Source organism: Herpailurus yagouaroundi, unplaced genomic scaffold (genome assembly GCF_014898765.1).
Source record: "Herpailurus yagouaroundi ecotype Mexico unplaced genomic scaffold, PumYag 221, whole genome shotgun sequence".
Taxonomy (NCBI): Eukaryota; Metazoa; Chordata; class Mammalia; order Carnivora; family Felidae; genus Herpailurus; species Herpailurus yagouaroundi.
Genome location: NW_024412452.1, coordinates 12,395,703 through 12,421,341, shown reverse-complemented (window position 1 = coordinate 12,421,341; position 25,639 = coordinate 12,395,703). Strand labels below are relative to the sequence as shown.

Here is a 25,639-nt window from a genome sequence, read left to right as displayed (position 1 = left end):
TAATCTCAATTTTCACATGGTAATTGATTATCTATATACCAGGTACTATGATAAGTACTGGAATTATATAAATATACTATCTGGCTTAAAGGATATATGCATTTTTTTTAAGATGCCATCAGAATGCCCTCTAAAAAAGGCTCTACCAGTTTACATATTCACTAACATATGAGTCTACTAAATTCCCCACATATTCACCCCCACTAGATACTATCAGTCTTTCATTTTTGCCAATCTGGTAAGTGAACAATATCTTCTTACTGTTTTAATTTGTATTCCTTTGATTACTAATAAATTTGACTATTTGCATTTTCTCTTCTATAACTTGCTTGTTAATATCTGTCTGCTATTTTATGAGAATATCATAGAATGAGTGGCTTATAAACAACAACCACTTATGTTTCATAGTTCTGGAGCCTGGAAGTCCAAGATCAGGGTGCCAGCATGATCAGGTCTGGTGAGAACCCTCTTCCTGAGTTGCAGACAGCTGTCTTCTTGTGTCCTCACATGACAGAAAGAGAGCGAGAGAGCTCTCTGGGGTCTCCTTTATGAGAGCACTAAATCCCATTCACAAGGCCTCCATCCTCATGACCTAATCACCCCCAGAGGCCACACCTCCTAATACCACCACATTAGGGGTTAGGGTTTCAACTTATGAATGGGGGTTGAGGCGGGGGACACAAACATTCATTCCGTAAGAATATTCTAAGTTCGTTAGTTTTTATTTTTAAGCTTATCGTACAGAAACTTTAATTTTCTTTCTTTTGGTGTACAGTTCTTTGTATTTTAACTTACGTATAGATGTGTATAACTACCACCATAATCAGAAAAAGAACAGTTTTATCATTCCAAAATGCTCCCTTGTGCTAGCCTTTTACAGTCAAACTTCCACTCCAACTGTAACTCCTGGCAACTACTGATCTGCTCTCCATCACTGCTGTCTTATGGTTTTGAGAATGTTATATAAATGGAATCACATAGAAGGTAACTTCTTGAGGTTAGATTCTTTCACCCAGCATGTTTTAAGATTTATCCAAGTTGTTGTATGTATCAGTAATGTGTTCCTTTTTATTGCTGACTAATGTTCATTGTATGGATGTACCAAAATTTGTTTATCCATTTATCCTTTGAAGGACATTTGGTTGTTTCCTGTTTGGGGCTATTATAAATAAACCTGCTATGGACATCTGTGTATAGGTTTTTGTGTTGATATAAGCTTTTATCACTTTAGGGTAGATTCTCAGGAGTGGGATTCTAGGGTTATATAGAAAATGCTTGTTTAACTTTATAAGAAAGGGCCAAGCCATTTTCTAGAATGGCTGTACTATTTTGGATTCACACCAGCAATGTATCATATTACCTACTGCCTCTTCCAGAGCTAATTAAATTAGGGATAAGTGCCTTAGCCAAAATGTATGTTCTATTAGTCAGACCAGTGACTTATGAATGGACTAGTATGAGAACGCTGCAAAAAGGGGACAAAGGGACCCAAACAAATCTGAATCTGAGATTTACAGAAAGAAGAGAAGCAGAAGCTAAGGTCAGAGGGGAAGCAGAAACCTAGAAATACTGAGTCATCTGTATGGTAGACTTATTTAAGTAGGGAACAACAGTTGCCTGTGTCAGAGGGCATGAGGAGATGACAAAGTCAGCAGAGCTGCTGTTGCTGGGTCATGAATGATGAGAAGTTCATATTCTATTGCTCTTTGAGACCTGGCTTTCCAGTAGCAGAGCTGGAGGCTCTGTCCTTTTGTTTGTTTGTTTGTTTTCTGTGCAGCTTTAAAATAAACTCTCATAAGTTATAGAAGGAACCTTTAATGTAAAAGCTTTACTGAGACATGATTCACATATGAATTCAATGGATATCATCCATTGAAAGTGACCATTTGGTGGTTCTTAGTATATTCATAGAGTTCTACACAGCTATCACCACAATCAACATTAGAAAGACTTCCATCACTCTAGAAAGAAATTTCAGGGGCATCTAGGTGGCTCAGTCAGTTAAGCAAATGACTCTTGATTTCAGCTCAGGTCATGATCTCACAGTTCATGCGTTCCAGCCCCATATCAGGCTCTGTGCTGATAGCGTAGAGCCTGCTTGGGATTCTCTCTCTCCCTCTCTCTCTGCTCCTCCCTCACCCACGTTTCTCTCTCTCAATCTCTCTCTCTCTCTCTCTCTCTCTCAAAATAAATAAACCAAAAGAAAAAAACATAAAGGAATTAAAAACAAAACAAAACAAATAAAATAAAATAAAAAGAAACTCCATATCCCCAGCCAAACAAACTTTTTTATCATGGGGACCATGTGCAGTTCCTGATTGTTCCTGAGTAACAGGTTTCCATTCCCTGCAAGTCCATGAAAGTCTTCATATAAGACAATCACAGCTTACTGCAGGAGCCAAGTATCAACCCACTCTATTGAAATGACAAAGCCTACCTCTGACATGTGATTGTTCATTCTGTTTCTGAGTATGATTCTCACAGGGCTCTGTGTGATGTGTGATGTTCTCTTCCCCCAGGTGGTAAGTATATGTGACAACAAATTGCTAGCAATCTCATTTTCTCAGTGTTGGGTGTCATGTGTTCAGCCATGTCAATAATCCTAGGTTGGGAATCCCACCCTTGCTAATGGGGTGACTAGGAAGAAAATAAAACAAGGTATTCAATAACATATTTGAGCAGGCAGAAGAAAGAATCAACACCCTTGAAAATATTTAATTGAGAGTATCCAGTCAGAGGAGCACAAAGGAAAAAGAATGAAGAAAAATGAACAGAGCCTAAGAGATATGTGGGACACCATCACACATACCAGAGTATGTGTAATAGGAGTCCGAGAGAGAGAGAGAGAGAGAGAGAGAGAGAGAGAGAGAGAGAGAGAAAGGAGAGAGAAAAACAGGAAAGAAAGACTTTCTGAGGAAATAATATACAAAGACTTTCCAAATTTGGTGAAAGATGTGAAACTACACATCCAAAAAGTTCAATGAACTAAAAGTTCAATTTATCCTAGCAGGATAAATTCAAAGAGATCCACATACAGATATAGTATAGTCAACCTGTTGGAAGACAAAGAATCTTGAAAACAAGAGAGAATGGACTTATCTTGTACAAGAGAGCCCCAGTAACAATGACAACCAATTTCTCTTTGCAAATCGTGTTGGCCAGAAGGCAATAGAATGACATATTTAAAGTGTTAAAACATGTGGTACCTGGCTGGCTCAGTCAGTAGAGCATGTGATTCTTGATCTTGGGGTTGTGCGTTCGAGCCCCATGTTGGGTATAGAGATTACTTAAAAATAAAAAAACTAAAAAAGCCTTTTTAAAAAACATTTCTTATTTATTTTTGAGAGAGAGAGAGAGAGAGAGAGAGAGCGAGAGAGCAGGAGAGGGGCAGACAAAGAGGAGAGAGAATCCAGGGCAGGCTCTGCACTGTGAGCATAGAGCTCAACATGGGGCTCAGACTCTTGAACTGTGAGATCATGACCTGAGCCAAAATTCAAGAGTCGGCCACTTAACCGACTGACTCACCCAGGTACCCCTAAAAATAAAAAATAAAAAATAAAAAAACTTTAAAAGAATACAAAGTGCTAAAGGAAAAAAGTATCAACCAAGAATTCTGTATCTGGTCAAACTATCCTTCAAAAATGAAAGAGAACCACACTCCTTTTTTTTTTTTTAATATTTTTTTAATGTTTTTATTTATTTTTGAGACAGGGAGAGACAGAGCATGAACAGGGGAGGGTCAGAGAGAGGGAGACACAGAATCTGAAACAGGCTCCAGGCTCTGAGCTGTCAGCACAGAGCCCGACGCGGGGCTCAAACTCACAGACCGTGAGATCATGACTTGAGCTGAAGTCGGCCGCTTAACCGACTGAGCCACCCAGGCGCCCAGAACCACACTCCTTTGACCTCTGAAATAGACACTGCCACCGCCTTCCAGGAAGAGAGGAAGTGGGAGAGGAACTTAAGTTGCCTGTCACCCAAGTCTTCTAGTTGTGCTGCCTGCAAAGAGTATAGTATGTTCATCTGTGCCAAGCTTGCCTGCACCTCTCCTCTAATCCAAGCTGGATCCAGAATTGCATCCAGACCAATTTCTGCATCAGTGTTATCTTGAGAGAAGAGGGCTCTACAGTATTTAATGGCAGCACAGAATGGTGTTTTAGCTAATCCAGTGGGAGTTTCACGCCAGTGCAATCAGAGAGACATTGATACTATTAGCAAATTTATTGGTGCAGGTGGTGCAACAATAGGAGTAGCAGTTTCTGGTGCTGGTGTTGGAATAGTATTTGGCAGCCTTCTCATTGGTTATGCCAGAACCCCTCACTTGAATCAGCAGCTGTTCTCATATGCTCTCCTCGGACTTGCCTTGTCTGAAGCTTTTGTTTGATGGTCCTTTCTTAATTTTATTTTCCATGTATGAGAAATTACTGCTTGAAATGTTGTCCCTCATATTAATTATGGATGTAATTCTGTGTATCTTACAGTGACTCCAAAACCTATAGTGCTGGTGCCACGGAAACGTCCATTACAAGTTTCCCCCACTGTCTGAAAGTAGAGCATTCCTATGAAATATTTCTTAAGCCAAAATGGTATAAAGTGAAGAGTGTCCCCCCCCTTTCTGAAAATTGTGTTACACTGCTGTTTTTTATGAAAGATCTACATTGGTACCTGTTTTAGCTGTTTCTTCTGCCAGTTCAGATCTATTCTTGAACTCTTCTAGTGAACTTGTTATTTTAGTTATTGTACTTTTTACCTCCATAATGTCCATGTGGTTCTTTGAAAAAGTTATTCCTCTATATTTATTGACATTCTCTATTTGCTGCAACATGTCACACATTTTATTTACTTCTTTTAGCATGGCTCCCTCTAGTTCTTCTAATATATTTCTTTTTTTTTTCAGATTTTATTTTTTATTACTTTTTAAAATGTTGATTTATCTTTGAGAAAGAGAGAGAGAGAGAGAGCGAGCAAGGGAGGGGCAGAGAGAGGGGGACACAGAATCTGAAGCAGGCTCCAGGCTCTGAGCTGTCAGCAGAGCCCAACGCAGGGCTCAAAACCACAAACCATGAGATCAAGACTTGAGCGGAAGTTGGACACTTAACTGAGCCTCCCACACGCATCTCTACCAATACATTTCTAATAATTATTATTAAGTCTTTGTATGTTAAATCCTATATCTGAACCTTGTCACAGGCAGTTTCTGTTGTCCTATCTTATTGTGTAGGAGTCACACATTCTTGTTTCTTTGTATGTCTTGTAAATTTTTGTTGTTGAAAACTGGACATTTTAGGTACCATGTAGCAAATCTAGATCCTGATTATCTCTCTCCTGGGACTTATTTTTCTTGTTGTTTGGTTGGTTGTTTGTCTAATAACTTAAACAAACTATTTTAGTGAAGGCTATTGCCCCTTCAATGCGCAACCTCTGTTCTTGCTCCTCAGAGAATACAGCCGTGGATAGGCACAAGTTACTCTGGGATGACAGTGTTTTAGCAGAGCTCTCTTTGACAGTCTCTTTTCCTGATCTCTCTGTTAAGCTAAGCTGTCTGCTTCTGTTAGTATTTAAAATCCCTTCCCTTTTGGGCGTCTCAGCAGGCTGTTTGCATGTTCTTATGACATGGAACCTGGCTTTTCCTGCTGTAAGTAATCCAAAAGAGAGAAGGGAAAGTCAGGTGGAAGGTATCCTCTTTATGGCCTACCCTTAGAAGTCACATAGCATCCCTTCCACCACATTTTATTTATTAGAAACAATATGATAAGTCTGACCTGGGCATTCAGTGAGTGCGGAATTAGGCTCTACCTTGTGAAGTGAATCATATCAAAGAACCGGTGGATATATTTAGGAATCACTTTTTTTTTAAGTTTATTTATTTTTGAGAGATAGAGAGCAGGGGATGGGCAGAGAGAGAGGGAGACAGAATCTGAAGTGCTGTCAGTGCAGAGCCTAACACGGGGCTCAAACTCACAAACTGCAAGATCATGACCTGAGCCAAAGTTGGACGTTCAACTGACTGAACCACCCAGGAACCCTTAGAAAGCACCTTAATAAGAAGAGGCAGACTGGGACACCTGGGTGGCTTAGTCGGTTGAGTATCCAAGTTCGGCTCAGGTCATGTGGTTCATGGGTTTGAGCCCCACATGGGGCTTGCTGCTATCGGTGAAGAGCACACTTTGGATCCTCTGTCCCTGTCTCTCTGTCCCTCCCCTGCTCATGCTCTCTCTGTCTCTCAAAAGTAAACATTTAAAACACACCTTATAGTCTGGCAAAACGAGGCAAAATTCAAATATCAGTAAGACCCAACTTTTGTTGATGTTGATGTTCTTTAGCAGGGCATGATATGGCTCTGGGGTTTCTCAGACTTTCATCATGGTTCTGTGTCTATCTCAATCATTAGATTTTGATTCTAAAGATATATGGAGCGTAGAGGTGCCCTGGGTGGCTCAGTTGGTTGGGTGTCCAACTCTTGATTTTGGCTGAGGTCATGATCCCAGGGTCATCGGATTGAGCCCCATGTTGGGCTCTGTGCTGAGTATGGAGCCTGCTTAAGATTCTCTCTCTGTCTCTGTCTCTCTCTCCATCTGTACCTCTCCTCAACTCATGTGTTCTCTCTTTCTAAGATAAATATAAATAAATAAATACATACATACATACATACATACATACATACATACATACATAAAGTAAAGACATATAGAGGGCAATTATTGCCCCCAAATCCCATTTTTTTACAACACTTGCACTTGAGATGAGATGGTGATGAGATTCTTTATGTCATTTAGACAAAGTCCCATGCATGTTAACAAATCACAGGAAAAAGCTTGGGATGACTATTCTTTTTTCTAATCCTTTCAGGCATTGAGCTGTGACTGTACTGAGCAGGCGGAAGGCACACAGTGGCTAGAGCTGCTCAGTACTTGTATGGCCAATCAGAAAGCAGTGTGGGTAACAAAAGGGGTGGAGGATTGTGGACAAGAGCGATGGTCAGAAGAGGATGTGGAGTAAAATGACTTTTTTTCTGTCAGGAATGCTGACATTTTTAGATGGGAATGTGCATTTCTGCAAGTGGTCCAAGGTAGCTAAAAGGTATAAAAGCATGGAGTAGTGTGGATATAGTAGATTCTAAAATTAAAAAAAAATTTTTTTTCTTAGGAATGCCAAAAATATTCATGAACATCTTTTAGTTTACAGGAGATTTCCAGATTCACATCTTATGGGCAAGCTAATCTAGTCCCTTCCCTTGCCCCTTTTTATGGTAAGGAAGCCAAAATCCAGTGAGGTTAGTATCGGAGCAGGGCTAGAAAGGAAACTTTTGTGATTCCTAATCCAATATGTATTCAGTGTTCTGTATAGCCATAAGTGGCTTATCAAGATTTGCATGATCTGATCCCTTATACTTCTCTATCCTCATCTTGTCCTTCCTCTGTATCATTCCACCTCAGCTGTGCTGGCCTTCTAGTTATTCCTCAAACATACCCAATGTGCTCCTGTCACAGGGCCTTTGCATTTGATGTGTCCTGTTGGAAACCTCTTCTTCCAGATATCTGAATGACTTTCCCTCACTCTTCCCTTATATCTCTGCTGTCACTTTACCAGAGACGACTTCCCTGGTGACCATATCTAAAGCATTATCCAGCCACTGCTTTATCATTCTTCCCTTACTTGCTTTATTTCCCTTACTTTATGTTATCACATTATATATTCTTTGTTTATTATTTCTTTCCACTAAAACGCTGTGAAAGCAGGTACCTGATTTTTCTTGACTACTGTATCCTCCAGTATTAAGAGTAGTGGCACAGAGTAAGTATTCAATGTAATGAAAGTCAGTTTGTCATGCCTTTGTTCAAAAGCTTCCCATCTCTTCACAGTAAAAACCAAAGGCCTTGAGATGGTCTTTGTCATGGACTGAATTGTGTCCTCCCAAATTCATATGTTGAAGTCTTAACCCCAGTATGCCTCAGAGAATATGACAGTAGTTGGAGATAGGACCTTAAAGGGTAATTACAGTTAAATGAAGTCATGTGAGTGGGCCCTAATCCAATATTACTGGTGTCCTTATAAGAAGAGGTTAGAGACACTAGAGATGTATATGAATAGAAGAAGCCCATGTGAAGACACAGAAAGAAATTGGCCAACTGCAAACCAAGGAAAGAAGCCTAAGGAGAAACCAAACTTGTCTATACCCTGATCTTGGACTTCTAGCCATCAAATATGTGAGAAAATAAATCTGTTGTTTAAGCCACCCAGCCAGTGATATTTTGGTAATGGCAACCACAGCAGACTAAAATAGCCTGGTTCCCCTCCACCTCATCTCCTGTGTCCCCTCTTACTCATGCTATTGCAACTTCTTTGGCTTTCTTGCAGTTTCTCAAGTATGCCAAGATGGCCTTCACCACAAGAATTTTTGTATTTTATGTTCACCTTTCCTAGGCTGCTCTTCCTCCCAGATTTCTCTAGTGCTTATTTATACACTTCAGTCAGTTTTCTGCTCACATGCTGCCTTCTTAGTCATGCCTTTTTTTTTTTTAAGTGTATTTATTTATTTTGACAGAGAGGGAGAGAGAGAGAGAGCGCGCGCTTGTGCACAAGTGGAGGAGGGGAAGAGAGAGAATCCCAAGCAGGCTCCATGCTGACAGCATGGAGCCAACATGGAGCTTGAACTCACAAGCCATGAGATCATGATGACCTGAGCCAAAATCAAGAGTTGGGTGCTTAACTGACTGAGCCACCCAGTGGCCCCATGCTTTTTTTTTTTTTTTTTTAAAGAAGTTTGTTTGCTTATTTATTTTAGAAGTAATCTCTATACCTACCCAACGTGGGGCTCGAACTCATGAACCTGAGATCAATGTTGGATGTTCTATTGACTGAGCTAGCCAGCCACCCCTGGGTCATGCTTTCTTGACCATCCTATTTAAATCACAGCTTCTGTTACTTCCTTATTCCCTCTGTCCTGATCTTCCTTTGTTTTCTCCAAAGCAAGTACCAATCTGACATACCATATATATTCTTGTTTATTGTCTGTCTCCCCCATCTAGGCTGTATATGCCATGAGGGCATGAGTTAGTGTTGCCTTCTGGTTTGTCACTGACTCTTTGGTGCCAGAAGAGTTCCTGGAACAGAGGAGGACCTCAAATAATAACCTCAGCTAATGAATGTTAAAAATGGTCCTAGAATATAGGTATACAGATAAGTAAGACAGACTAGAAGGTCCATGAATCCATTTTATATATGGGAACTTACTCCTTTGTTGTTTGTTTTTTAAAGGGAAGAGCCATTTCAGTGAAGGGGGAAGAAAGTATCATTTTTTAAAATATCTGGAAACTTCATGATTTAATATATTTGGAAGAAAATAAAGTTAGATCTTTACTTCATATCAGAAGAAGAATAAATGTTAGATAAAATATATCTAACTGCAAAAAATAAAATTATGAAATTGTAAACAAAAATTTAGCAAGTTTAGGAGAATTATGGTATAATTCCTGGGTGTGTATGCTTCTGGGGAGTAGAGTGAGGTTTCTTAGACAGAAAGAATACTCAGAAGTCATAAGAGAAAAGATAGATTTGATTACATTTAAAATTTACAATGGCAAAAGATACTCAGAAAGAAAATATATACCTATTTGACAAAGGGTTAATGTTCCTTCTATACTAAGAATTACCTCCTAATACAAAAGAGACAATCAGCTCATTAGAAATATAAGCAAAGAATATTAGAAGGATTTTTTTTAAAGTTTACTTATTTTTGAGAGAGAGAGAGAGAAACAGAGCATGAACAGGGGAGGGGCAGAGAGAGAAGGAGACACAGAATCTGAAGCAGGCTCCAGGCTCTGAGCTGTCAGCACAGAGCCCACATGGGGCTCCAGTTCACAGACCACAAGATCATGACCTGAGCTGAAGTAGGACACTTAACTGACTGAGCCACGCAGGCGCCCCCGAAGGATTTTTTTTTTAATTTTTTTTCAACATTTATTTATTTTTGGGACAGAGAGAGAGACAGAGCATGAACGGGGGAGGGGCAGAGAGAGAGGGAGACACAGAATCCGAAACAGGCTCCAGGCTCTGAGCTGTCAGCCCAGAGCCCGACGCGGGGCTCGAACTCACGGACCGCGAGATCGTGACCTGGCTGAAGTCGGACGCTTAACCGACTGCGCCACCCAGGCGCCCCGAAGGATTTTTTTTAAAGGAGGAAACTCACATGGCCGGTAGATATGAAAGGAGGTCAATAACTTCATACACACATGAACACACACACACATACACACACATTTTTACTCATTCATTTTGTAATAAAAGTATACACTAATTTTTCTACTGTGTGTCAAGTATTATTATAGGCATTGGAGATAAAGCAGTGACGAAAACAGGCAAAATATTGAACATCATGGAGCTTATGTTCTAGTGGACAGAGATAAGAAGCAATAAGAAATAAATTATATGGTATGTTAGGTGTAAGTGCTGTAGAAATAAGTAAAAAATGTAAGGGGACAACATAAAAGAAAAAGGAATTTACAAGATTATTTTGCCCAATTCTAGGGAAATGAATTTGGAAACCCAGATAAAATGGATGTTTTTCTAGGAGAATTAAATTGCCAAAATGATTGTGGGGGGGGGGGGAAGAAATTATAATCAAATTATATATCATAAAACATCTAGATATAGATATATATAAATCTTTAATGTAGCAGTGTAACTATTGGGATTCTAGCCTATAAAAATAAAAATACCAGTGGGTAAGGCTGTTTATATACAGCAATGTTTATAGTATCCAAAAGATTGAAAACAACTTCAGTGTCAACAACACGTTGAATAATGGAGCCATACTGTGAATATTATCTATTTAAGAAAGAGGATCTATATTGTTTATTTGGAGAAATGTCAGTAATCAGAAAAGGAAATAGCAGGCTAATGTGTAAGTTTTTGGCAAAAAAGAAAAAGAACATTTCCCGTTACATGCAAATAATATGCTTGTGTATGTTTGTATGAATATACAGAAATGTATGGAAGGAAACACTTCAAGACTCAATATTAGTTATTTGGAGTTGGCGTGTTGGCTTTTTTTTTTTTTTTTTGGTTTGTTTCCTCTACCAGGATATTTAGTTTGAAATAAAAATGTGGTTAAATATAGTTTGTAAAAAAGACTTTTCTTTCATCTTTTTCTGTGCTTATTTTATTTTTATTTATTAAAAAAAATTTAATGCTTATTTTTGAGAGAGAGAGAGAGAGAGAGAGAGAGAGAGAGAGAGAGAGAGAGAAAACGCGAGCGTGCACGCGCGGGCGCGCGCGCGAGAGCATGGTCGCGGAGGGGCAGAGAGTGAGGGAGACCCAGAATCTAAAGCAGTCTTCAAGCTCTGAGCTGTCAGCTCAGAGCCCCACGTGGGGCTGGAACGCAGCAACCACAAGATTGTGAGCCAAAGTCGGACACTTAACCGAATGAGCCGCTTAGGCCCCTCTCTATGCTTATTTTAATGTTGATAAAAGAAACGCATCTGCTGGCTGCTAGGTAAAACTGACGCATGAGACGTGGGGCAGGTGGTGTGATTTGTGTGGTATCCTAGGTGAGACTTCTGAGTTTTACCAGATTTTGCCCAACCATTGAGCTTTTATGTTGGTGTAGTAGAGTAAATTAAGTTACTCAAGTTCTCTCAACCCCAAATTTTTTCATCAGTTAAACGAAGGTTAAAAATATCTAACACACAGGTAGGTTATTTTTATTGTGGAATGACACATGAAAGGATTTTTCGAGCGTTAAGCTTTCAGCTTAATAAGCTTCAAATCAGTTCCTATCTCCTGATATTTTCAGTGGCCGTGATACCCATCACATCATTGCTAGGGATGCAAAAATAGATTTAAGGCAGGAACATAAAGGCAGGAAAATCTTAACCATACAAAGCACTATGATATCCAGTGCGAAATGAATATTACTGAAGCCAAAAATGGCCAGGGAAGACTTCACGGAGGCGAGACAACACAGATCTTAAAGGTTGCGCAAGATTTGGATGGGACAAGCACAGAGCGGTTAGAGGCAACGATACACTGGGTGCTTGAGAACACGGTGGACTCTTGGAACGCCACACGCGAGAGCGCCCCCTTCCGGAACCAAGCTCCGCTGGCTCCTTTCTTTTGCCTCCCGGCGAGCGCGGTGCCGGCGGTACGCAGGCGCCGGGAGCAGATGAGGGCTCGCAAAGGCTCGATAGACGCGCATGCGTGCAGCTCTCTGGAGGCGGTAGCTTCTTCAGCGTCGAGACTGGAGGCCGAGTGCTAAACTGTGTGGGGCGCAAATGGGATCCGGCTGTTAGTCGGGTAGGCATAGGTAGGACCGCTGCCTTGTGGGGAATAGGGGGCTGGAAGGCGGGAACCCATAGCGTGGGGGTCCTGAGCTTTTCCTGTGAGATCCGGGCCGACTATTGTATCTGTGTCGCAGCGGCTGCGCACAAAATGGCGGCGGGCCGGCGGCGGGGGCGGGAGGAGGTTGGGGGACCCCCGGGATGAGAAGGAAAGCTTGGCTGCCCCGCTACCGCGTCCGTTCACCTTGCTGCCCCGGAGGGCCGGGTCGGGCACCCGTGCTAGGACATTGCTTCTGGAAGAGCCGCCCGACTCCGTTGCATTGGGCCGAGGAACAAGAACAGCCCTTTGGCAGCGCCGTGGCGGCCCCTTCCCCATCTGCGCAGGGCCTGCCGAGGCCGCGCCGGGCCTGACAGCCAGAGGAAGCGGTGGTGCGGGAGCACGGACGAGGGAGTAACCTTTCCCGTCGGGCCTTGAAGAGAGGCGGTGGAGCTTGAGCTGAGCCCTGTGGCGAGCGACGTTATGCAAGGAGCGTGGAGAGAACATGTTTGTGTTTGGGGCTGGGGAAGGGGGAGTTGGGATGAAGGGAGAATGTTAGATCCAGCGGCTTTTGCTGGTTGCTGTTTCCGCCTTTCGCGGGTATGAAGGCAAAGAAAATGTCACCTCTGTGCGGGATACGGGGAACCATAAATGATTCTGATACTTATTTACAAATTTCTCAAAGGAATCGCTAATACGGATCTTTAGTGGTTTACTTGTGTGTGATTCCTAAACTCAGTCCCCTTCTGTTAAAGGTGGGGGGAGAATGTATACCACACAGTTGGATCCTTGAGGACGTTTTGAACAGATCTTTTGTTGTTTTAGATAATTGCGAACCAGGGAGACTTTTGTTAGTACAAAATCTTTAATTGAACTAGACAGTGACGGCTGCCTCAAGCTAATTTTTCTTAATCTTAAACATTTACTCTAGGGTGAAGTTGGGGGCCGGGAGGGTAAAACCCTATTTTAATCTGAAGGATTTCTGAAGCAAAACTTGTTACCAGGATCTGGCAACTTAAGTTGATTCAAATTCTTTTTCTAACCGGCTTTAGAATTGTGCACGAAAAAATTTATTCGTTTTTATCCTTCATCTGTTGTAAAGGGTTGACTTATATGTCAGGGATATTTGCTGACTCAAATTTGCAGTTAGAATTGAAAAATTGGAAAAATTAATTTATAAAAAAAAGGTTAATGAAACTTATACAGAAAAATAAATGCACACTTTACATTATTCCAGCATAGCTTTAATTTTATTAGGCATTCTAGACTTTTTTAATGTTGCATTTTCTTTCAATATGACAACATTTCATATACATTTTATTTTGTATCCCCATACTCTGTAATATGCACTTTTAAGTGATATGGACTCCAACATGTTAATACTGTAAAAATATGCTGGGCCGTTCCCTGCTTGGTTATTGGAATCTAGTTCAGAAAAAGGTAAAACATTTGGAAGAAAATCACAAAATCTCATTGGTTCCTATTAACTAGTTTCAGAATGTTTTTATTAGTGTTACATATATGTTACCTTGAATATTGGTTATATTTTAGTCTTGTAATCTCTTCTTTTTGTGTCTTGGAGAGTGTGTATAGCGGATACTCTTGTTTAAAAAAAAAAGCTTATTATAGTCGGTGATCAGTTTGTATTTCAGGGCTGTCCTAAAGATTTTCTCTTGGGAGCTTTTCAGAGGTGATCTCTGGAAATTTTCTTTTTATGTAGTGAAAGAAAATGAGAGACATAATTTAGTGAAAAGAGAATAGGCTTTGGAATCAGATCTGGATTCAAATCCCTGTTTTTTTCTTACTGTATGTGTAAGATTTTGGATAAGTTATTTTAGTCTTACTTAACTTTTGTTTTCTTATCTGTAAAATGGTGATAATACTACTTCCTGCTTGGGATTGTTGTGAGAATTGAGTGAGATCGTTAGTTGTTACTTTTATTACAAGTTTTTCAGTCTTTTTTTTTTTTTTTTTTAAAGTTTTCTTTCTTTTTCTTTTAATTTTTTTTTCAACGTTTTTTATTTATTTTTGGGACAGAGAGAGACAGAGCATGAACGGGAGAGGGGCAGAGAGAGAGGGAGACACAGAATCGGAAACAGGCTCCAGGCTCTGAGCCATCAGCCCAGAGCCCGACGCGGGGCTCGAACTCACGGACCGCGAGATCGTGACCTGGCTGAAGTCGGACGCTTAACCGACTGCGCCACCCAGGCGCCCCACAAGTTTTTCAGTCTTAAGGAAGCATCTTTTGTTTGAAGATTGTTTCCTGGGGATATTCCCTTTTAGTTAAAAAGAGGCTTAAAAGAATTCAGATTAAATGATAGAATTTTGGAGCTGAAAAATCAGCTAATCTTTCATTAAAATATTTGGTGTATCTATAAATTTTATATATGCCTCTCTTGTAACCACTTATATTGTTGATTGTTTATCTTTGTATCTGTCCCAGTGACTGGTATGTATTCAGTACTCATGTGTTGAGTGAATGAACTCAGCTGGTACTTGCTAGAGCCTGGGTAAGATCCTGAGCCTTTGGAGTCCAAATTGTGTTCTTTCTAACATGACTTGACTTAATGTGTACCAGTCAAAGTTTGAATAAATCTGTCCAAATTCTTCATAACATGCTTTAGATACTAAGAATTAGTGCTTCCAGTATGAGTACCCAGTGACATAGTTTGGGCTGTTTGGACTGTTTTGCAAGGAAAGAGCAGCTACTGAATGTTGACATGTGGTGGTTTCGACCTCCTGTACGTTGAAAGTAATTGTTTGTGGTCAAAGCCAATAAGCCCCTGTTTGTATTCAACTTTACTTTTTTATTACTTCAACTTTGTTTACTGTAGTCTGAAATTTGTGGCTGAGAATGAAAATGGACAATAGGTATATGAAAGATACGACAGTAATGGAAAGGAAGAAGGTGAGGTGTAGAAATAAAACATAGCTATAATAATGATCAGTGAGGGTCAAGAACAAGAGTTTTGTAATGAGAAGAAAGTTCAGGGAGTACAGGAGAGTTTTAAGGTACACATGTTTTGATATTCATGATTACCTTGGGCACATACATTTTGGGTTATTTTCAACTCTTGAACTCCTTAAATATCAAAATAATTATTGTTCAAGTCTTTTAAGTTTTTACATTTTTTTCCTACCTGATTTCCACAGTCTTCATTTTATTAAACTTTCAGCTAATATCCTTATTGTCTTGTTGTTGAGTGAATGTTGCCAACTTCATTTTCCTTTGAATTTCTTCCCTTTGTTTAGAAAACTTTTTATTGTGGAAAATTTCAAACATGTATAAGAGAGAGTATTATGTAATGATTCACCCGTGTACCCATCTTCAATAATTGCAAGCTAATGCTCAATCATGTCTCTACCTTCCACCCTATTACTGTTTTTTTTTTTTAATTAAAAAAAATTTTTAATGTTTATTTATTTTTGAGAGAGAGAGAGAGAGACCGACCGAGCATGAGTCGGGGAGGGGCAGAGAGAGAGGGAGACACAGAAACTGAAACAGGCTCCAGGCTCCGAGCCACCACCACAGAGCTTGATGTGGGGCTCAAACTCAGGAACCATGAGATCGTGACCTGAGCCGAAATCGGGCACTTAACCTACTGAACCACCCAGGCACCCCTCCACCCTATTATTTTTAAGCAAATTCCATGTCAATCATCAGTTTATAGTTCAAAGTTTTTCTTTAAAATGCTTAGAGAAAAGCATATTTATTGCTCCTAAAGTAACAATTTCTTAATGTCAGGTAGTATTCAGATTTCCCCAATTATTTCATACACCATACTCGTGGTGTATATATACATATACGTACACTATATACACAGTGTATAGTTTCTATTTCAACTACTATATTGAAATTTTCATAAGTTACCCAAGTCTTAATAAAAGAAACAGGGATTTACCTATTTCTTTTTTTTGTTTTAATTTTTTTAATGTTTATTTTTGAAAGAGGGAGAGAGACAGAGCGTGAGTGGGGGAAGAGCAGAGAGAGGGGGAGACATAGAATCTGAAGCAGGCACCTAGCTCTGAGCTGTCAGAGCAGAGCTGGACGTGGGGCTTGAACTCACAGACCATGAGATCATGACCTGAGCCAAAGTCAGATCCTCAACCGACTGAGCCACCCAGGCGCCCCAAGCAATCTACCGATTTCTTAAGTAAAGCATTTCGTTTGCTATCTTAACATTTTTTGAGTACCTCCTGGGAGTCAGAAGGTGTAATTTCACCAGGAGGTATAAATTAATTGTCACATCACCATTCTGAAGTGGTATTGTTTTTATTCCTATTTTTCACATGATGAAACTGAGGCTTGAGTTAACCAGATTGCTGAGGGTCACATTTTTAGCACTCAACAGGACCAGAATTAATACATTGAGTTTAAGTTTTTAAAAAACACTATGTTACATTAGTGTTAAATTTTACTTATGGGAGTTAACCAATTTTGTATGAAGTAATTCACTGGAACCCCTCCTAGCAGGGTGGATATCTTCAGATTAGTTGAAATGTCCCCAAAGATGAGATTATTATGAATTGCATAATAGGCTGACTAATAGTCAATAGGGAGTGAGCATGATGCAGAAAAAGAAAAACAAAAATGTGTTTAGGGCTGATGCTCTTTTATCGTGTTACATGTTTTGCTTGTTTTCTGCCTGTTGCCTTACTTGCTTATGGTTTTTTTTCTTGGTATATGATTAAGGAGATAGTCCTTAGATAGTCTGGTGTTAGACTTAAAAGGTTGGGTCATTAACTTATTGAATGAATTAAATCTCTGACAGAAATTCCTGTCTCTCCTTACTTCCCTGTCCCTTCTTTCCCTTCTGTTGGAAGGCAGCTATGCTTACCACTATACCACCAACGCTCTTTCCCTTCTATTGTACACATACATACATGGTGATTTTTTTTCCTGAACTGTTTGAGAGTAAGTTGCATATATTGTACTCCTTTACCTTAGTTTGTTTCCTAAGAACAGGTTGTTTTCTTTTGCTATTGCTATTTCCTCTACTGTTTCTTTTGAACTATTAGTCATAGTAATCAACCTCAATTTAACATTGATAAAATTCTTTAGTCTACCATCTTCTGATTTTGTCAGTTGGCCCAATAGTGTTCTTGATAGCAGTTTTTTTCCCCCTCTCCAATACAGGACCAGTCTAGAATCAGATGATTGCATTTAATTGTCATGTCCTTTAGTCTTTTTCACTCTGGAACATTTCCATAGCCTTTCTTTGTATTCTGTGAAGTTGACGTTTCTGAAAAATATAGCTTGCTTGGTTTCTTTTTCTGTTCTTTTTACTTTAAAAAAAAATTTTTTTTTAATGTTTATGACAGAGAGACCGAGCATGAGCGGGGGAGGGGCAGAGAGAGAGGGAGACACAGAATCCAAAGCAGGCTCCAGGCTCTGAGCTGTCAGCACAGAGCCTGACGCTGGGCTTGAACTCACCGCGAGATCATGACCTGAGCTGAAGTTGGACACTCAACCAACTGAGCCACCCAGGCGCCCCTTTTTTTTCTTTTTAATAGAACATTTCTCATTTTGGATTTGTCTGATGTTTCCTCTTGATTAGATTGAGATTATGTGTCCCTGGCCAGAAAAATCGCCTAAGTGATGCTGTGTCCCCATGGTATCAAATCTGGAGGTACATGATGTCCATCTGTGTGCCATGGATGATAATATTGTTTGATCATATATTCAGTCAAAATGTTTGACTCCTCCCCGCCTTGAACTAATTAATTTGTGAAGACGCATTTTAAGAATATGTAAATGTCCTACTTAGCAGAATTTCCCTCTGGATTTAACATGCGTAGGTGATTCTTGTCTGAACCAATCTTTACCAATATAGTTATAAAATGAATTTTCAAGTCAGCAGTCACTCTACATTTGCATTGATTGGTATGGAGTTATGGATTCTTGTTTTTTTCAGTGGTTTATAATTTATTGTCCAGTTTTTTTCTTGTTTTTCCTCATTTCATATTTATGTATCTTGTCTTGCACAGTGAAAGCCCTGGTTCTCAGCACTATCAAAACATTTACTTTTTTGTTTCATCCTATGATATATCTAAAGTAATTGAAGAATTACTTCACTGATGTCACTACCAAAGAAAAATCCCAAAACAAACTACTAAAAAGAGTAAGAATTTGTTTGTAGTTCTTCCCTTTCTCTTAGCTACTCTCAAACCGACGATATATATATTTAATAGTGGGTTCATAAATTACTTGGTTTAATTTTTATTCCACAGTGGCTTACGGTATTCATTTGAAAAATGTATTAGTTCGCTTTCAGTTTTAGATTTTTTCCCTTCTTCCATCCTTGTTTTAATTTTTTTTTTAAATGTTGACTGTTAACATGCTTAGGCATTTGACCAAATAGTTTAGGTATGCTTAATTGAAGATTTTGGAAACCCTATTAGACAGAGATGTACCCTTTGGCTAGTATACTTCATGAAAACGAACAGCGTAGTGGCAGGGAGGGCAGGTTATGCCTCAGAACAATTGCATCTGGGTAGTGAATGTCTTCAATATTGTATTTACCTCTTGGTCCTGCTGGCCTCTGTTATATGGGCTTTATTTTGTTTCAGTGCTTGTGCTTTCTCACTAAGGCCGTAATATGTGCATTTGAGTTAAAAAAAATGTTTATTCATTTATTTTGAGAGAGGGAGAGAGAAAGAGCGCGTGCAGGGGAGGGGAAGAGAGAGGGAGGGAGAGAGAGAAAATCACAGGCAGGCACTGCACTCAGTCTCACAACTGTGAGATCATGACCTGAGCTGAAATCAAGAGCTGGATGCTTAGCCCAATGAGTCACCCAGGTGCCCGTAGTAGCATTTGTTTTTTGTTTTTAATTTTTTTTTAACGTTTATTTATTTTTGAGACAGAGAGAGACAGAGCATGAATGGAGGAGGGTCAGAGAGAGAGGGAGACACAGAATCTGAAACAGGCTCCTGGCTCTGAGCGGTCAGCACAGAGCCCGACGCGGGCTCGAACTCACAGACCGCGAGATCGTGACCTGAGCCGAAGTCGGACGCTTAACCGACTGAGCCACCCAGGCGCACCCGTAGTAGCATTTGAAATTTATCAACATCCACTACTTTCCTCATTTCTAGTTTTGTTTTGTTTTATTTTATTTTATTTATTTTATTTTATTTTATTTTACACTTACTTACTTACTTACTTACTTACTTATTTATTTATTTATTTATTTATTTATTTATTTATTTATAGCGAGAGTGGGGGAGAGGGGCAGAGGGAGAGAGAATCTTAAGCAGGCTCCACACTCCGCACAGAGCCTGATGCAGGGTTCCATCCCACCACCCTAGGATCATGATCTGAGCTGAAATCAAGAGTCAGACTCTCAATGGACTGAGCCACCCAGGTGCCCCTCATTCTAGTTCTAAAAACAATTCCAGGAAAGATTTCTTGATTCCAGCTTGGGTCAGGAGGTTTCTCTTGGGCTAATGAATTACATTTGTTGATGCTAGCTAGCAAGGTAAGCAGGCCCACCAATGCACATGTCAGGGAGGCATCATTTACTGTGAATGCAGTGTTGTCTTCACCCATTTATGTATGCAGTGCTTCAAAAAGTATATCTAATTATATTCATCCTGTTTAGCAAAAAGTCGTTTTCCTGGAAATAGTAACTATTGAATCATTGCTATATGAGGTGATTAATACTTGGTTCTTGTGGTGATCTGTTCCTAGCATTGTACGTTAGCAAGTTGAGCTTCCATTTTTTTTCAAATATGGAATCATGAGGTTTATCACTCCTTTCAAGTGGCAGTGAAGTTTGTGATGCCCTCCATGATACCAAATAATGTTTCTAATTGTCTACTCATTCTGTTTCTTTGACAGTTTCCTTGAGGTACCTCATTGTGGCCTTTTAATTTCGAGGGATACTCTCTATTCACACTTGTGGCACCTTTGGAGTTATGACTTGCATATCTTTTGTGAGACAGGAAGGGACAGAAAATGGTAGAAAAGAGGCTGAGTGGATCCGTATGTATGCCAGAAGAGATTAGCTGATTGACATTTAAACTGAGGAAAGCATAGAATGACACATACTCCTGTTGTGTTAACTGACCAGTGTAATACCTGTATTCTCAGGTGTGAAAGTGAATTTATATGTTGTGAGACCATCACTAACAAAATAATACCAAATGAGGTGTGTGGGTATATATATCTAGGAAAATAATGGTAGTTTATATAAACTTTATGTAAAGATTATAGAATACTAAAACGAACAAAAAGAGATTGTAGAAAACTTTTTTCTGAAGGTAATGAGAGTGATTTTTCTTTATTGGGGGGTGATAATGAACACTTACTACTTTCGTATAGTTAGAAAAAGCAAAGCTATAAAATTTACATTTTACATGGAAAGATACTGAGAGGAATTATAGGTTCTAGTTATGATCTTGCAACTTAGTTCTGAGGCTTTACTTAATCTGTAAAAACTGGTATCCCCTTGCTCACAGGGTTTTTGTGAGGCTCCAGTGAGATAATGAATATTAAAAGTGTTTTGTAAACTGAAGTAGTATAAAGTTCAAGTTTGGGGTTTGATGTGCATTTTTCATTATGAATCTAGTGTAATCATTATGATGTGGCTGACTAATTTTTTTTTAAACATTTATTTATTTTAAGAGGCACAGAGAGAAGGGGAGAGAGAGAATCCCAAGCAGGCTCTGCACTATCAGCCCAGAGCCAGATGTGGAGCTCAATTTCATGAACCTCGATATCATGACCTGGGCCAAAATCAAAAGTCAGACTCTTAACCAGCCATCCAGGTGCCCCTGACTAATTTTTGATGATGCTTTTAGATTTCTGGATTTCTGATTTCTTTACCGGTATCCATAAAGAAAATAAAGGATTCCCTTTCTTATGAAAGATTACATTAGAATAATAGGTAGTTCTTGATTGTCCTTGGTAGTGGACATCTCAGACCTTATGGGATCTAGTGGCAATATCTTTTTAATCCATCAAGCCATTTCTTCATGCCTGCCTCGAGAACTCAGTTCCTATTAAATGTTTCTTTTCTTTTTTTTTTTAATATGAAATTTATTGTCAAATTGGTTTCCATACAACATCCAGTGCTCATCCCAACAGGTGCCCTCCTCAGTGTGCATCACCCACCCTCCCCCCCACCCCCCATCAACCCTCAGTTTGTTTTCAGTTTTTAAGAGTCTCTTATGTTTTGGCTCCCTCCCTCTCTAACCTTTTTTTTTTTCCTTCCCCTCCCTCATGGTCTTCTGTTAAGTTTCTCAGGATCCACATAAGAGTGAAAACATGGTATCTGTGTTTCTCTGTATGACGTATTTCACTTAGCATAACACTCTCCAGTTCCATCCATGTTGCTACAACAGGCCATATTTCATTCTTTCTCATTGCCACGTAGTATTCCATTGTGTATATAAACCACAATTTCTTTATCCATTCATCAGTTGATGGACATTTAGACTCAAATGTTTCTAAAAGAATTTTTTTTTTTTAACGTTTATTTATTTTTGAGACAGAGAGAGACAGAGCATGAACAGGGGAGGGGCAGAGAGAGAGGGAGACACAGAATCGGAAACAGGCTCCAGGCTCTGATCTGTCAGCACAGAGCCCGACGCGGGGCTCGAACTCACGGACCGTGAGATCATGACCTGAGCCGAAGTCGAACGCTCAACGGACCGAGCCACTCAGGCGCCCCTCTAAAAGAATTTTTATGTTTGACATTTAGTTGAATATTTGTTGTGTCAGAGTGGCAGGTTTCAGTTCTTAAAAGGGCATAGAAAAGAGTTATCTGCTACTTGTCACAATAGAATTTTTTCGGGAGTTCAGAATGTTTTGTGACCAATAAATATCCTGGTTTTGAAAAAATATTAAATATAGGAAAATAAAAGTTAATTGAAAATAGTATAGTTCTAGTTTCATACAGTAAAGTTTGGTGTACTTTCCTCCCCTTCTTATCCATGCTTGTATTTACATACACAAACTTGAAAGAAATTATATCAAAATACGAATTCATTCTACATGACGGTCTTATTGGTAAGGATTTAATTTGCTACTTTTTGTTTTCTATAAAAAGCATGTTACTTATATAATCAGGAATAAAACTTACTTTAAAGAATTTATATTTAATTGCAATTTTTTCAAAGGAGTGTTAATAATTAAGAACTCAGATCTTTTAAAAAAATTTTTTTTAATGTTTATTCATTTTTGAGAGAGACAGAGCACAAGGAGGAGAGGGAGACACAGAATCAGAAGCAGGCTCCAGGCTCTGAGCTGTCAGCACAGAGTCCAACGCGGGGCTTAAACTCACAAATTGCAAGATCATGACTTGAGCCAAAGTCACTTAACCACCTGAGCCACCTGGGCACCCCAAGAACTCAGATCTTAACGCAAGTTCTTCTAAGTTAGTTTAATGATTTCATAAATTGACTATCCATAAATTACAGTAGGTGAACAAACCTGTTTATGGCTAGAGTTCAGTTATCCAGAAAATGGCATATTCTCTAATAGTTATGGTTAATAGAGATTATATTTACTATGTCAGGCATTTGTTCTGAGTTTTGGGGTATCACTTGTTACTTTGTATAAATTCTATGGTAGTCCCAAAACTTACAAAGTACTGTCAAATCAGTGAATCCCATTGTTGGTGAAACCACTTGAGTTTCTTTACTTCTAATAGCAGATTTGGAGAACAAGGATTCTCTTACATTTCCTGTTTTTGGATTACAGACCAGTTTGACTTCAGACAGATGAGATGGTCATACTACATATTTATATATGTAATACTATTATACAAGTGTTTTACTTTTAACATTTTATGTTTTGTCCATATACCAATTTAAAAAATGAAAACGGGTATGTGGGTGGCTCAGTGGGTTAAGTGTCAGACTTCAGCTCAGGTCATGATCTCGCGGTTTGTGAGTTTGAGCCCTGCAGCTGGGAGTCTGGAACCTACCTCAGATTCTGTCTCCCTCTCTCTGCCTCTCCCCCCACCCCCGTCTCTCTCTCTCTCTCTCTCTCTCTCTCTCTCTCTCTGTCTCTGTCTCTGTCTCTGTCTCTCTCAAAAATATTTTTAAAAAAAAAATCTTGAAGGGTTTTGTATCTACTAGTTCATATCTGTAGGGTATGCCCTACCAAGGATGTTTAATATCATTCCTTTTTACAGCTGCAGAATATGAATATACCATAGTTTATTCAACCAGTTTCCAGTCTCTGCAAACCCTTTTAACTGCAGAGGTGTGAAAAGGGAAACTTCCAGATTTTTAACTGTATTTTTTAATGTTTTTTAAAAAAATGTTTTAATGTTTATCTTAGAGCACGTGGGGGAAGGGCAGAGAGAGAGAGGGAGACAGAGAATCCAAAGCATGCTCCAGGCTCTGAGCTGGTCAGCACAGAGCCTGACGCGGGGCTTAAATCCAGGAAATCATGACCTGAGCCACCTAGGCGCCCCTAACTATATTTTATCATTTTGGTTTCTCTAATTCTTAGGAAACGTTAACTCCATCTTAAAAACTGAGTGTTAGCTTTATGAAGAAAGGGATCGTTTCTGGCTTAATAGCCTTGCTACTGCCTTACCTAGACCAGCATTGTCAAAGTATTGGTCAAGTGGATGAGTAACAGTTGGATTTGGAGTTACTCTGATGTATTTATTGCTAAGAAGACAGTTTCTCTAAGTTTTTTAGGAGTACCTAGCTTTTTTTTTTATATCTCAAATGGTCTGATAGTTGATTTTGGAATTTTATCCTCCTGAATCTGTTGAAGATGGTAAATTCCTGTGCTTCATTTTGTTGTTAGCATTTGCCTTAAGTAGTTGTACCTTGAGGCATCATTGGTAGGGCTGAAGTTTAAACAAAATGAAGGGGAGAAAGTTAAGCAGCAAAGAAAAGGATGCTGATTGGTAGAGCTTGCCTGTCCTTAAATTAGAGTTGAAGAAATGAGGCTTGAGAATTCTATAATTGCCAAAAGGAAGTTTATAATACCTTATAAGTAGAAAGCTTAAACTATAAATACAAGAGCCTTTTTGGTCATAACATTTATTTGCAGTGAATGTGAATGATAGTTTTAAGAGAAGATTAAACAATAACTTTCCTAAATGATTAAAAATGCACTTATATTTATAAAAAATTAAGCAAATGAAATACAAATATACTCCCTAAATTTCATTTACAGAGAAAATAAAAGGTTGCTTAAAATTTTTTTTAAGTATTGAAGATATGTGGGGCACCTGGGTGGCTCAGTTGGTTAATGGTAGCCTAAGGTGTTGGATGATTTTACATTAGTGGATTACTGTCTGAAAATGTTACTAAATGCAAACTAAGATGAAAACACACTAGATTTAGACCAGGTCTGAAATTCAGAAGGAGTCTTGGGATAAAAGAAGTATTGGCTTCCAGTTCAGAAGGATTAAATTTGTTCTTAGGAAGGAGGTTAGTTGAAGAGACCTATTGAAAGAGTGACATTTGCTTATAATGACGGATTTTCTGGGATATGCATACAGGAGAGAAACTTTCTTACCTCAAGCCATCAGCAACTCCAGGAATCAGAATGCAAAATAAATAACTATGACTAAACAAGACCCTCATTTGTCTTATCAAGAGAGAAGGGAGAACAGTCTCTTTGGGAGAACCAGGGCTGTTAATTTATTACTATATCTTATATTAGATTTCACATTGGGATTAACTGTGTATAGGAGGTCTAGTGTGTGTGTGTGTGTGTGTGTGTGTGTGTTTTAAGGCTCCTAAATGGAAACAAGCCAAACCTCTGCTTACTGAGAATTTAAATTTAAATTAGGAAAAGGCCTTTTTATTTTTATCTTCGTGTATATTGCACATTGTTTTGTGAATATTGAATGTTTCCGGACTGATATTCATGACTACTACACTGATGCAGATATGCCAGTTGTTTAAACACGGAAATAATTCTACCAGTAAGTAGCTGCTATCCCAAGGGTGGACCTCCATTTCCCCCACTCTTTTAGTTCCTCCCTGAGGACTGTGCCCCTCTCAACACCCCCCCCCCCCCCCCGCTTTGTGCTACAGCAACTAAAAGCTTAAGGAGGGTGGAGGAAGGGGAGGGGCACAGGAACCTGGCTGCATACTATAAGTCACAATTTACTGTACTTGTTACTCATTGCTTGTTAGCAATTACTAAATATTTCAAATATCACCTCTGGGTATATGCATGAAGAAAACTCAAGTTGAGGAAGCACAAAATGAAAAAAGGTTTTTGATAAACAACAGGGCATCTCAGAGCCTTTTAATTCAATATATAGTAGGCATCATGTCCCTCTAGGAAGAGTAACTAGTGCATGCATTTCGGACTTTCTTGACCAGGGACTTTGTTTGGAACTTG

At 39.2% G+C, this 25,639-nt stretch overlaps 1 protein-coding gene and 1 pseudogene across 1 annotated transcript in view; both read left to right on the top strand.

Moving 5' to 3' along the window:
- Positions 1-25,639, top strand: part of ZNF638 (zinc finger protein 638) — a 136,198-nt gene that overhangs the window by 36,543 nt on the left and 74,016 nt on the right. The window lies entirely within an intron of this gene.
- Positions 3,996-4,433, top strand: LOC121019274 (ATP synthase F(0) complex subunit C3, mitochondrial-like; annotated as a pseudogene).